This window comes from Ascaphus truei, chromosome 3 (genome assembly GCF_040206685.1).
Source record: "Ascaphus truei isolate aAscTru1 chromosome 3, aAscTru1.hap1, whole genome shotgun sequence".
NCBI lineage: Eukaryota > Metazoa > Chordata > Amphibia > Anura > Ascaphidae > Ascaphus > Ascaphus truei.
Genome location: NC_134485.1, coordinates 105418013 through 105431062, shown reverse-complemented (window position 1 = coordinate 105431062; position 13050 = coordinate 105418013).

Below are 13050 nucleotides of genomic sequence, written 5' to 3'. Positions count from 1 at the left end.
TGTGCTTTCTGGTTTGGTAACAAATCTGTGCAACGCGGAAATGAATGGGGAGCTAGGAAAAGGGCATGTCTGTACGGCGGCCTGCAAGAGTCAAAATAGCATGACGGGCACCTCATCGCGCTTTGGTTGGTATACATACAGAGTCCCACACACCAGAGAGTGAAAGTGGATGCAGTGGTTTTAAAATGTACTGTGTCATAATTACAGAAAGCATAAGCATTGCACATTATATCAGTTCTTGTACCAAGTATATTACTTATACAGTAGGTCATTTTTGATATTGCAATTTTGCACAGTATTTTGTGAATCTGAAGTGGGGGTTTTTGTGTTTTTTATACAGGCATACCCCGCATTAACGTACGCAATGGGTCCAGAGCAAGTATGTGTAGCCAGGGTCCCTGCAGTCCCCCTGACTTAGGGTGACCAGACGTCCCCTTTTTGCCGGGACAGTCCCGGTTTTTCGAGTGCTGTCCCGGTTTCCTGTGTGTCCCGGAAATGTCCCGTTTTTTCCTCCATGTGTTCCCGTTTTTTTTTGCCGGCGGTGCGCGAGTCAGCTGCGGTGCGCGAGTCAGCGGTGGCGCAGAGGAGGAGACTGCAGCAGCCCAGCTGGTAATTATTTTTTTTTAATGCCAGGGGTTGGGCTTCTGTAGAAACATGCTGGGTCTTGCTGATTGGAGGATGCGGCCCGGCATTGTCAAAAGTCCCGCCCCCCCCGGCATTTTCCTACCTTGGCCAATCCCCTGCGCCCCGGCATTAAGCCCCGCCCCGGCATCATCCTTCACCAAGGCATGTCACGGAATGGAAGGAAGGGTGCCGTGGGGGGAGGGAGGGGCAGGACCAGGGTGCCTTGGGGCGTGGGGCAGGGCCAGGGTGCCTGGGGGTGGGGGGCAGGGCCAGGGTGCCTGGGGGGGGGGGGGCAGGACCAGGGTGCCTGGGGGCAGGGCCAGGGTGCCTGGGGGTGGGGCTTCCGCTTCCTTCTGCAGAGCACACGTGGTTTGTGTCTCTTCCCGCTCCTGGCCCCTCTGTCGGCTGCGTGGTGTCTCCCCCCCTCTGCCCGCCCGGGGTGCTAGGCGGTGGGTTTTTCTTCCTTTGCCTCCTGTCCTGGCACTCCCTTCCCCCTCGGTCCCCTTGGTGCGGGAGATGGGCACGGGGGTGGGCAGTGGTGGCTGCGCGGTGTCCCCCCATTCTGCCCCGGGAAACCGTGGCTGCCCGCCGGGGGAGGGGAGGGCGGCAGTTTGTACCTTTGCATCCCGGCGCTCCCATCCCACCCCCCCCCCTTGGTGCGGGAGAAGGGCGCGGGGTTGGTGCAGGGGGAGGCGGGGAGCCGCCTGCTCGTGGCTGCCTCTGTCTGTACTCCACTGTGTGTGTGTATCTTTGTGTGTGTATCTTTGTGTGTGTATCAGTGTGTGTGTGTGTATCAGTGTGTGTGTGTGTATCAGTGTGTGTGTGTACCAGTGTGTGTGTGTACCAGTGTGTGTGTGTGTACCAGTGTGTGTACCAGTGTGTGTGTGTGTGTACACCAGTGTGTGTGTATCTGTGTGTGTGCGTGTATCTGTGTGTGTGTGTGTATCTGTGTGTGTGTATCTGTGTGTGTGTGTGTGTGTATCTCTGTGTGTGTGTGTGTGTGTGTATCTGTATCTGTGTGTGTGTGTGTGTATCAGTGTGTGTGTGTGTGTGTGTGTGTGTATCAGTGTGTGTGTGTGTGTGTGTGTATCTGAGTGTGTGTGTATCAGTGTGTCTCCCTCCCTGTCTCCGTCTCCCTGTCTCCGTCTCCCTGTCTCCCCGTCTCCCTCTCTCTCCCTCTCTCCCTCACCCTCTCTCTCCCTCATCCTTTACCTCTCTCTCCCTCTCCCTCATCCTCTCCCTCATCCTCTCCCTCTCTCTCACCCTCTCTCTCCCTCACCCTCTCTCTCCCTCACCCTCTCTCTCTCCCTCCACGTCTCTCTCTCTCTCTGTCTCTCTCTCTCTGTCTCTCTGTCTCTCTCTCTCTGTGTGTGTGTCTCTCTCTCTGTGTGTCTCTCTCTCTGTGTCTCTCTCTCTCTCTGTGTCTCTCTCTCTCTCTGTGTGTCTCTCTCTCTCTCTGTCTGTCTCTCTCTGTCTCTCTATCTCTCTCTCTGTCCCTCACCCTCCCTGTCTCTCTCTCTCCCTCACCCTCCCTGTCTCTCTCTCCCTCACCCTCCCTGTCTCTCTCTCCCTCACCCTCCCTGTCTCCCTCACCCTCCCTGTCTTATCTTAACTGCCGTATAGCTACACCGAAGTAACCTATCCTGCTTTCTTCCAGATCTGACTCAAGTTTCACGCGGAAGACCTCGGAAGACAGGAAGGGAACACCTCCCCTCCAGTATAGTAACTTGAGGGACTGCGGATCAGGTAAGATCCCAGGCGGGATTGCTGCTTTAGAAATTGTGAAGAGGGGGCATCCTGACACTGGTTAATGGGTACAGAAGTCATTCACATCTGGCTTTTTTTTTGTTCGATTAGTGAGGTCATCCGACACACACACACAAACACACGTAACTATGTAACAAGGACTAACGGTAGTAAAGTATAAGTGTACTACAATAAATAAACTGTTATGTAAAAAAAAAAATGTGTCCCGGTTTTTCATTTTCAAAATCTGGTCACTATACCCTGACTCCAGGTTCTCTTCCCCCTTACCTCCAGCTTCACGGGTGTGCTGCGGGGGTGAGCGCGTCACTGGGGGCTCCCGGTGGCAGCTGCGGCAGGGCACCGCCATGTTTGGTGTGTTCGCGCATGCGCGGAGTGTCGCTCGTGCGCAGAAGGGGTTCGACGGCCATGTTGGGGTTGGCGCGAGGTTCGAGCATTCAGTGTGTGGAGTCCCGGCGGCCATTACAGATTGCGCAGGAGCCGATAGTGCTAGCGGCGGCCATTACACTGTCGCACTTGCGCAGGATACATAGCGCATGCGGCCCCAATGCAAAAGAGCTCTCCAAGGGACTACAACTCCCAGCAGCCCATGGGGCTGGAGCACAGGTGACTCATTACAGTCAATAGGGCTCTAGGATTCTCTGCAGCAGGGAATAGATACTTTGTTGTGTGCTGTGTGGAGATGAAGCTGGGACACAGACAGGGGATGTTGTGTGTGCAGGGGTCAGGGACCCAGTGCACTAGGCCCGTAATCCCCTAGGCCCCCAGCCAGGCCCCAGTCATTAAAGGTTACAGCTGCTACAGGGACATGCCCTAGATAGGGAACGGATCCCCTTAGCAGCCAGGTGTATTCTAATATAGTCAGGGACACAGTTGTGTGCACGTGGCCTGGCAAGTTTGGTCTGGGAACAGACTTCTTCAGTGATAAAGACTGTCTTCACGGTGGGATCGTCCGGCGAGACACCAACCCACGCGGAGGCGGATTCATCGCGGGATCGGCGGATCCTTTGCGAAGAGATCAGCGGGCCCAGGTGCTGGCGCACAGGGCAGGTATCGTAGCTAAGTGCACCAACAAAATACATACACATTGTGGGCAGCGCTGTCTCACATACCAGGGAGGTTGGGTGTGTGACTTTGGGGTTGCTGTGGACACGGTGTGGGATACATGGTGTGTGGGGTTATAGCCCTGCGAGGTGTGTGGGTAGTTGTGCCTTACGTTGGTAGAGTGATAAGGTATTACCATAGAGTTATAAGTCATTACATTAGAGCGTTAAGAGATATGTTATGTTACATTATAGGCAAAAGCAGTAAAATTCAGGGCATTATTGAAAACTCTGCTCTCTGGTTAAAATTCCGGGCATTATCCAATCAGTAAGGCTGCGTCCATAGAAGGACAAGCAGCGCTGAGCCGTGCGAACGCTCCGCGCTGAGCCCCTGCATCCTCAATGAGGATGTCTTTAGAGGGGGCTCACGCGAGAGTCCGCAGGCGTGCTGAGGAGTTGGATTTTTCAGCCGACAGCCAAGCTGTTTTTCAGCGCGCTGTCGGCTGAAAACATCCAATCAGCGCAAAGCAGCGTCAACGTCACGGCGCCGTGACGTTGACGTCAGTGCGTCGCGGGCGATTGGCCCAGCGACGTCACTGCCCCGCCTCCCGATCGCGCCCGCTGGCTCGCCTGCATGTGCATGAAATCGCACAGCTTCAGCAGGCGAGCCTCAGCGTCAGCGCTGTTCAGCACTGCTCCCCCCTCTATGGACGCAGCCTAATGCCCGGAATTTAGCAGCTTGCAAAGTGCAATTTTCAATGGGTTTATTTCCAGCCAATCAGCTTTCAGAACAGCTGAGACAGGGCATGGGATTGGTTTGCTTGAAGTAAAAGCTCTGAGACAGGACAGGGGATTGGTCAGGATGTATCAGCCCCGGGTTGACTCCTCCCCCTCCCTTTTCTGAGCAGATTCAGTTGATTTGGGGAGAGGGGGGAGAAGAGAGATGGTGTCTGCAAAGAAGTAAGTGGTTGTCTGCAGTTTCTTTCTGGCTGCAGTTTGTGTGTAAGTGTGTAAGTGCTCAGGGCATATACTGTTATACCAATACTTTAGATATATGCAGAACATTCAAGACATTACAGTGAATCAACATAAGCTACAAATACTGTACATCTACATCTGCTGAGGGCCCAGAGTAGTTCCTCTGGACCTACCCTTGTGACACAATTAGTGTCTTTTAACATAGTAAATACAAGTTCTTTAATATTTGCTATTTTTATTACACCATCACTAATTTGATCAATAAAATTTGTTAAACACATTTATTTAATTCCCCTGACCACATTTATTCTATAAAGGTCCGCGGTGCGCCTACAAAGGGATTCTTTCTGTGTACCTCTGTAGATACACTCGTCATCAAGTCCACCAGGGGGAGCAAGCACAGTGAGTCTCAATCAGTAACTGCTGTCTACTGAGGAAAGTACAGGATGCAGCGAACCACATCCTCAGTTGTATGGTGTTTGGTCAGCAGAAGGACATTATGTAACATTTCTTTTGTGCCAGTGCTTACAGAAAGACCTTAATCTCTCGGGTGGTATGGACTTTGATCCCTATCAGCGACCAAGTGGGGTTCAGGTAGTGAAAGTGGAAGGAAAACGGTACTTCAGATGCCTATGCCCCAAGTGTGATTTTTCAGATGGCGAATTGAGCTGGGGACCCAAGTGTGCCTGCTGCGGAGCACAGTTCCTGAAACCAGTGCTGCTGTGTGCTACGGAACCCGCAGAGAAAGATGCGGCTAACCAACCTACCTCAACTACGGAGATTCCGAAAGGCCCGTGCGCCCTAACCGCGGCTCCAGAGGCGGTTCCAATGCCGGTACCACAGATGACAGAACCAAAGAAGGGTGAGTTGACTGCCCCAGGGGCGTCGAGTGTAAGTTCCCAGGTGACTACGGAGCACGGTGGCTCCTTAAGCATGGTTACCAGGGCGATTGGCTCGCCTCGTCATCGCGTCCTGGTGTAGGTGTCCCCCCTAGAAGATCTCTGCAGACCAGAGAGCAGAGTTGACCCCATCAAGGTGTCCAGTGAAGTGGAAGTGGTACCTGACAGCGTTCCAGATGACCTGACAACCGTCAGCAACCAGCGCAGCGGTGAGGCACCAACTATTTACTCCCTGCAGGATGCGATGGAAATATCCGGTGAAGAGGCCCTGCTCGTCGCTTACTTCTACACAAAGTATCACCAAGCTCATCTGTCTCAAAACCCAGATCTCGTAATTTATCCAGGAGACGTCACTTCAGAAGTGACTGATGGAGCAAACCAAGACTACTGTGACAGCTAGGGTAATCATTGCCTCTTTTATGCGCAACATGGAACGCTCTATTCATCATGTGGTGGACCGAGGGAAAGGTCAAGACCTCCTGGCCTACCGCATCCATGCCGCGGATGGCCGGGTAAAGGTCTGGCCAAGAGACTGTGCTGTTCCTTCCACCAGGGGGAGAAAGTAGTATAGAAACAGAGACTGTAGCACCCGACCATAAGTTTGTGGAGACTACCGAGGCGGAGGCTTACAAAAGTCAAAGTGAGGTACCCCCACACAATCAGTTAGGGGCACCCCACAATGGGTCTCAGCAAACAGCTAACACTCAGCTGGCCTCAGGTATTACTGTGTGTGATATGCATTGTACCAGTGATGTTAAAGTCAACATGCTAAGTTGTACAAATTATGCACTGCATTTTTATTGTGTAACTTTCTGCATTATGACGCTGTCCTCCAAGCGGGTACGTTAGTATTTCCACCAGGGGGAGAGTGTAGCCAGGGTCCCTGCGGTCCCCATGACTCCAGGTTCTCTTCCCCCTTACCTCCAGCTTCGCGGGTGTGCTGCAGGGGTGAGCGCGTCACCGGGGGCGCCCGGTGGCAGCTGCGGCAGGGCGCCGCCAAGTTTGGTGTGCCCGCGCATGCGCGGAGTGTCGCGTGTGCGCAGAAGGTGTTCGGTGGCCATGTTGGGGTTGGCGCGAGGTTCGAGCATGCGCAGTCAGTGTGTGGAGTCCCGGCGGCCATTACAGATTGCGCAGGAGCAGATAGTGCTAGCGGCGGCCATTACAATGTCGCACTTGCGCAGGATACATAGCGCACGCGGCCCTAATGCAAAAGAGCTCTCCAAGGGACTACAACTCCCAGCAGCCCCAGGGGCTGGAGCACAGGTGACTCATTACAGCCAATAGGGCTCTAGGATTCTCTGCAGCAGGGAATAGATACTTTGTTGTGTGCTGTGTGTGTGAAGAGATGAAGCTGGGACACAGACAGCGGATGTTGTGTGTGCAGGGGTCAGGGACCCAGTGCACTAGGCCCGTAATCCCCTAGGCCCCCAGCCAGGCCCCAGTCATTAAAGGTTGGAGCTGCTACAGGGACATGCCCTAGATAGGGAACGGATCCCCTTAGCAGCCATGTGTATTCTAATCAGGGACACAGTTGTGTGCACGTGGCCTGGCAAGTTTGGTCTGGGAACAGACCTCTTCAGTGATAAAGACTGTCTTCACGGTGGGATCGTCCGGCGGGACACCAACCCACGTGGAGGCGGATTCTTTGCGAAGAGATCAGCGGGCCCAGGTGCTGGCGCACAGGGCAGGTATCGTAGCTAAGTGCACCAACAAAATACATACACATTGTGGGCAGCGCTGTCTCACATACCAAGGAGGTTGGGTGTGTGACTTTGGGGTTGCTGTGGACACGGTGTGGGATACATGGTGTGTGGGGTTATAGCCCTGCGAGGTGTGTGGGTAGTTGTGCCTTACGTTGGTAGAGTGATAAGGTATTACCAGAGAGGTATAAGTCATTACATTAGAGCGTTAAGAGATATGTTATGTTACAGTAAAGACCTTTTCTATTTTACCAAGCTGTGTGGTTCATTGTAAGAGTGTCCTGTGAGGGGCTGCTCCCACTCTGCTGGGATCTCTCACAGGTGGAGGCGCTGCACCATATAGTAGTAGTAAGAGTAATTCACCCCAGGCTTCCAGCGGCAGAGGCTTAGGCTCCTGCGAGCCAAACAGGTAAAAGGGCAGCACCGGTAGCTATTTACAGTCACCCCCTCTTATCTCACTTAGGGGTGGGGGAAACAGGGCTACATATGTAAAGCGAAAATGTACTTAAAGTGATGCACTACCTTTTCCCACGTATCGATGCACGTACTGTACGGCAATCGTCATATACGTGCATAACTGATGTAAATAACGCATGTGTAACAGGCTCTATAGTCTCCCCGCTTGCGCACAGCTTTGGTACAGGTAGGGAGCCGGTATTGCTGTTCAGGACGTGCGGACAGGCGCATGTGTGAGCTGCTGTTTGCATATTGGGCGCTATGTCCTTACTCGCGAGTGTCCTTAAAGTGAGTGTCCTTAAATCTCAATTAAAAAGATCACTTGTGAGCACATTCACATCTTAGGCTGCGCTTATAGTGCCTTGCGACGCGACATCGCTCCGAAAAACAAATACATTGACTCTGTCGCAAGAGCTTATAGTAAGTGCGACGGCGACGGAGCGACCAAAAATTTTGAAGCCGGGTAAATTTGATTTTTTTAGAGACAGTCTCCGTATGTGACTGTTCTAAACCAATTAGATTGTGCTGCCCGCCCTCTTCGTGACGTCACTGGCCTTGTCGCCAGCGACGTCGCTAAAAAACAAATTACAACTTTCGCTAATGGCGACGGGTGACGTCATCGGTCGCGTCGCCAGCACGATAAGTGTGGCCTTAGACAGGTCTGCAACCTTGCCTATCACCATTATCATATAACAAAAAAGGTGCTTGATAGCGCTCTAACAAACCCACTAAGGTTCATGAAGTAATAAGTGCCCAAATAAATAGGTGCCAAAATATAATGGCAAAATAAGTGATAATATGCAGTGAACTAAAGTGCTGAAATATAAGTGGCTTAACAGACACACTCAAACCTTGGTATGAGACTGTTTAAAAAGTCTTGCATGTAGAATTCTTCCAAAAAAAACAGAGGAGCGCAGCTTGCAGCCAGGTGAAAATAAAAAGACATCACATAGTATAGAAATGTCAACAAGTGATTAAGATTATAATGTGACAGGCTCACAAATGGCTACTCGCGTGAAAGTAGCAAATAAGGAGCAGTCATCCAACTTTAAGGGGTGGATGTTCCCTGCGGTGGGTGCAGCAACAACCAGCAACCGATCTCCGAGAAAGAGAAAAAGACCAAATAGACAGTAAAAATATATTCTTAAAACATAATACAAATGAAGGCTTACACTTAGGATGATAAAAAAAAACAGCGTGATCAGCAGCGGGTGGCAGGTGCACAGCGGGTCGCGATCTTCCTGTGTACCGTGTTGGTCTCTGCTGCTTCGAAACGCTTCCGCATTCACGCCGGCGTCCCGCGTCACTTCCGGTGCGTCTGGGACTTCCGGGCTCTGTGTTGAGGACGCGTTCTCGGTCTTCCCTCCTGGATGTTGGTTGGCTGGACACTCGTGGGTGTACGGCTTCGTACTTTTTACTGTCTACACTATTTGGTCTTTTTCTCTTTCTTGGAGATCGGTTGCTGGTAGTTGCTGCACCCACCGCAGGGAACATCCACCCCTTTAAGTTGGATGACTGCTCCTTATTTGCTACTATCACCATTATCACCTAGCATACAGTGCCTCCACTGCAGCAAGGGATTCTGGGAAATGACATGCAAATGAACACACCGTGTCACCTTTTGCTTGAAATCCATTTTTACATGGAACCCTTAAGTTAATGCACGATGTTAACACAGCTTTTAAGGACAGCATGGGATTATATGCAAAGCAAGAGAAACCACTGACATACATGTTTCGACCTTGATGGGTCTCATCAGCGTGAGGTGGGTTGTACTGGCTTTGCAATTTTCAAGGCTGTAGGAATATATATATATATAATATATATTTATATTATATATATATATATATATATATATATATATATATATATATAATAGACAGGGCAGCTGGCACTCCAAATACCAAGAAAATTTGCGGTGCATATCTTATAACAATAGACAGAAAAAAAGCAATCCACCCCAGCAGGAGCTGACACAGGACAGCACTCAAAGGTAAGTAAGAAAACTTGTATTGCAAGTAAAACACAGCACAAACATGACCAACGTTTCGGTTCCTCGTAGGACGTTCCTCAGGGTGGTGCTTGAGACTACTGGCCAGTGGATCCCTTATATACCCCCACACCCAGATGACTCAACCAGGATAGCTGATTGGTCGTGCACCCAGTCCCATGATCAGCCCCACCTGTTGCTGAAGTCGCACTATGGCTGTCATCAATACAGCTGCTCAGTTCTGAATAATCAAGGATATGCGTGCAGTACCACCAGAGCGCCACTGCGGGGGAAGAGAGCATTCTCCGTTTCCATGGTGCCGTGCTGCTAGGAGACCGCGACGCTGTGGTCCATCGAAGAAGCCTAAACGGCTGGGCATACTGCGCATGCGCGGCCTCAACACCAGCAAAATAGGCAGCGCGGCGTATCACACAGTCAGGAGGAGCGCTGTCCATCCCTCACATCTGGGTCATGTTGATACTGGGGGTATCATCTAAATATACATCAGGGAAATCGTCTCGTATACAAAAATATGGTAATGAGCAGGACTTCAGGAGGGATCTCCAAGGGCACTGGAATAAAAAGTGAAAAACATAAGTGAGCATAAAGTGAGGAGAATAAAAGCAAAATTTACCATGAGTGCGGGCTACTAAATAAAATGATCATTTCAGTAGTATGGCTAACGAGTGAGATTATAATTTCATTAAAAGGCCATTGAATATACGAAACGGCCACAGCGGCCATGAGATTATCACAGCCAGGGAAGGCAGTAATGGTAAACTACCATAAGTATATAGGTATTAGGTCAGTGATGGTTGCACACAGAACATAATGGGGGAGGAAGGGAAAGAGGGGAGGTAAGCAAGAGGGGGGGGGGAAGGGGAGGTACCTACTAAGAAAACCACACGAAATGAAGCAATCCGAAGATGCAAGAAGAAGAATATAAATATGCAGAGCTGTGCAAGATGATCCGCAAATGGGTAACTGAAGATGTAATAAAATGTTACTGTGATATGGTGAATCAGACTAGTAAAGATAAAAAAAACGCTCAAGGAAGATGAAGAAGTGACTCATGATTGGGAAGAAGCAAATCATCGCACTCAAACAAGATGCTGGATCAACAATAAAATAATGCACCTACCATTAAGAGAGTTGAGCACTTCTTCATGAAATCGTATGAGAACACAGGGAATAAACAAGGAGAGGAATAGTGAGAAGAAACCACCAATGACGTTCCATGTGTCCACCCAGAAGTGGCCAAGGTAATAAAATCCATGAAGAATGGGAGGGCCCACGAAGAAGATGGAATTACAACTAAAAACTTGAAATTAGTTGGGGAAGAAGTAGAGAAAATTATTGCAAAACTATTTACATATACATGGAAAGAATCCCTCTAAAAAGCACTCAACCTCTTCTAAGGTAAATAATAATCAACAATTAATTTTATTCTTACTGAGAAAACAAATATATATTTGTAATACCAAATAACACAGGAATTCCCACACTTCAATCTCACGACTTCTTGTGAGTCAAATAGGTGGTTTATTAGGCTGTTTTTTGTTTTTTTTTGTATTTTATGAAGTAGTCTGCATTTATATATTGTATATTTTTGTAATATTTATTTTCAGTAAACTAGCACTGTGGCCTTTTCGTATATGAAATCTAAAGAAAATGTAGTAAGTACTGTCTTTGGGCCCCGATTAAACCTAGTACCTTTTTTGAAGAAATGAACAGCATTTTCTGACAGATTTTGCTACATTGAGTCTTTGTGTTAATGACATATTTTTGTAGCAAACAGGACCAAGGACTCGTAAGAGGAACACCTTAAATTACTCTTGCTGGTGGCAGCGTAATTGAAGTGTAGTGTGACTGTTTTTGGGGATATATTGCCCATTTTTAATGCCCTGCACGGAGGCGAGCCAGCGGGATAGCTGGATGTACTAACCCCTTTCACATACACAAGTCAGTTGCCCACAGATGGGGTGTTCGTAACAAAATGTAATTCCGCATCAACCAACAGATTACATGAGGATACAAGCAAGATAAGGATCAGCAACAGGGAAACATGTCACCAAATCTTTTAGAGCAATGCTTGAAAAATTGTTCAAGACATTGAATTGGGAAGGAAAATTAATCAGAATTAATGGTGAATGCTTGTCACCTACGATTTGCAGATGACTGTTATTTTTGCCACAAGTTCAGAAAACCTCTAGCATCAAATCATTGAACTTGCAGAAGTAAGAATGTGGGCCTAATATGAATCTCAGCAAGACCAAAGTTGGGGGAGGAGCCGTCAAACACTGTCTAATTGGCTGGCAAGTTACAATGGATGGGAACCTTTCAAATGAAATCAATAGGAGGATGAAATGTGTCATCTTTCAATTAAATCTTCCACTGTGCCTCAAGATGAAAGTGTTCGAACAGTATATTCTGCCTGCTCTCACATATGAACCCTAAATGCAAATATAATTCAGACGCTTCAGACAACTCAAAGTAGTTTGGAGAGAAGTTTGCTGGGTATTATCCAAAAAATACAGGTAAAAGAATGAAGGTGGTTTAAGAGCAAGCAAACATGTGACATCACAAGGGTGCAGACGTTAAAATTGCAGTGGTCTGGACATATTGCAAGAAAAAATTACAACCGTTGGACAGAGATGGTACTTGACTGGACTCCAAGGAAAAGTAAGAGACAAAAGATGACCTAAAGAAAGATGGGAGGATTAAAGCAGTTTGTTGGAGCAACTTGGATAGGCTTGCATTCACAGTACCTGGAAAATCAGTAGGAGACTTTTCATCCAGCATTGGATGGACAAGGGCGGATACATAGTTTTTTGCTTTTTAGATACCACATACCTACCCTTCATTGTGTTTTGTGTTGGTACTCTGTTAGCTAGTCGGACCTGGGATATAGGCATCAATATTCTGGCATACACCTGGACCAACTTCCACATGAAAACCTCCTAAATCCCCAACAGGATGAGAACGGCCTTTGTTCTTTGAGTGCGCATCTGTAGGTGATCCATTTAATTTAAATGCCCCCCCCCCCCCACCCCCAATACCTTTTTGCTTTTGTTTCACTTGCATTTTTGTACTATTGATCAACAGAAGTGAACCCCTTTGGGCATCAGAGGCCAGCACTGCAATGTGAGATGAATAGGACATGTGGTAATGTGTTCATTTTACATCTTGATGCAATGGGTGTTGCGGTTTCTATTTTGAGGATGCTCAAATCGTAATGTTTCTGACAAATCTGCAGCTGAAAATGACGCAGAGAACTTTAACCAGTCACTGTTCTAACCAGTTAAACAATGATAGCCTTTTTACCAAACACTTCAAAAGCCCTTGCTTACAGCCAATTGGCATTACAAGTTTTTATTCAATGTAAACATTTGTTTTTTTCCCCCCCTATCATTGCTGGATATTTAGATTTGTTTATGGAGTAAATTAGCAGTCCTTATGTTTAATTGGACCTAAACCCCTGACCACTGGACAGATAAGAGTTGTCAGTGTGTGATACCAGTGTTCTTTTGGGTGCCGAAGCATGGAGAGTCCTTTATGGGGCAAAACTACTTCTATTTTAACCGGAGGAGAAGGTA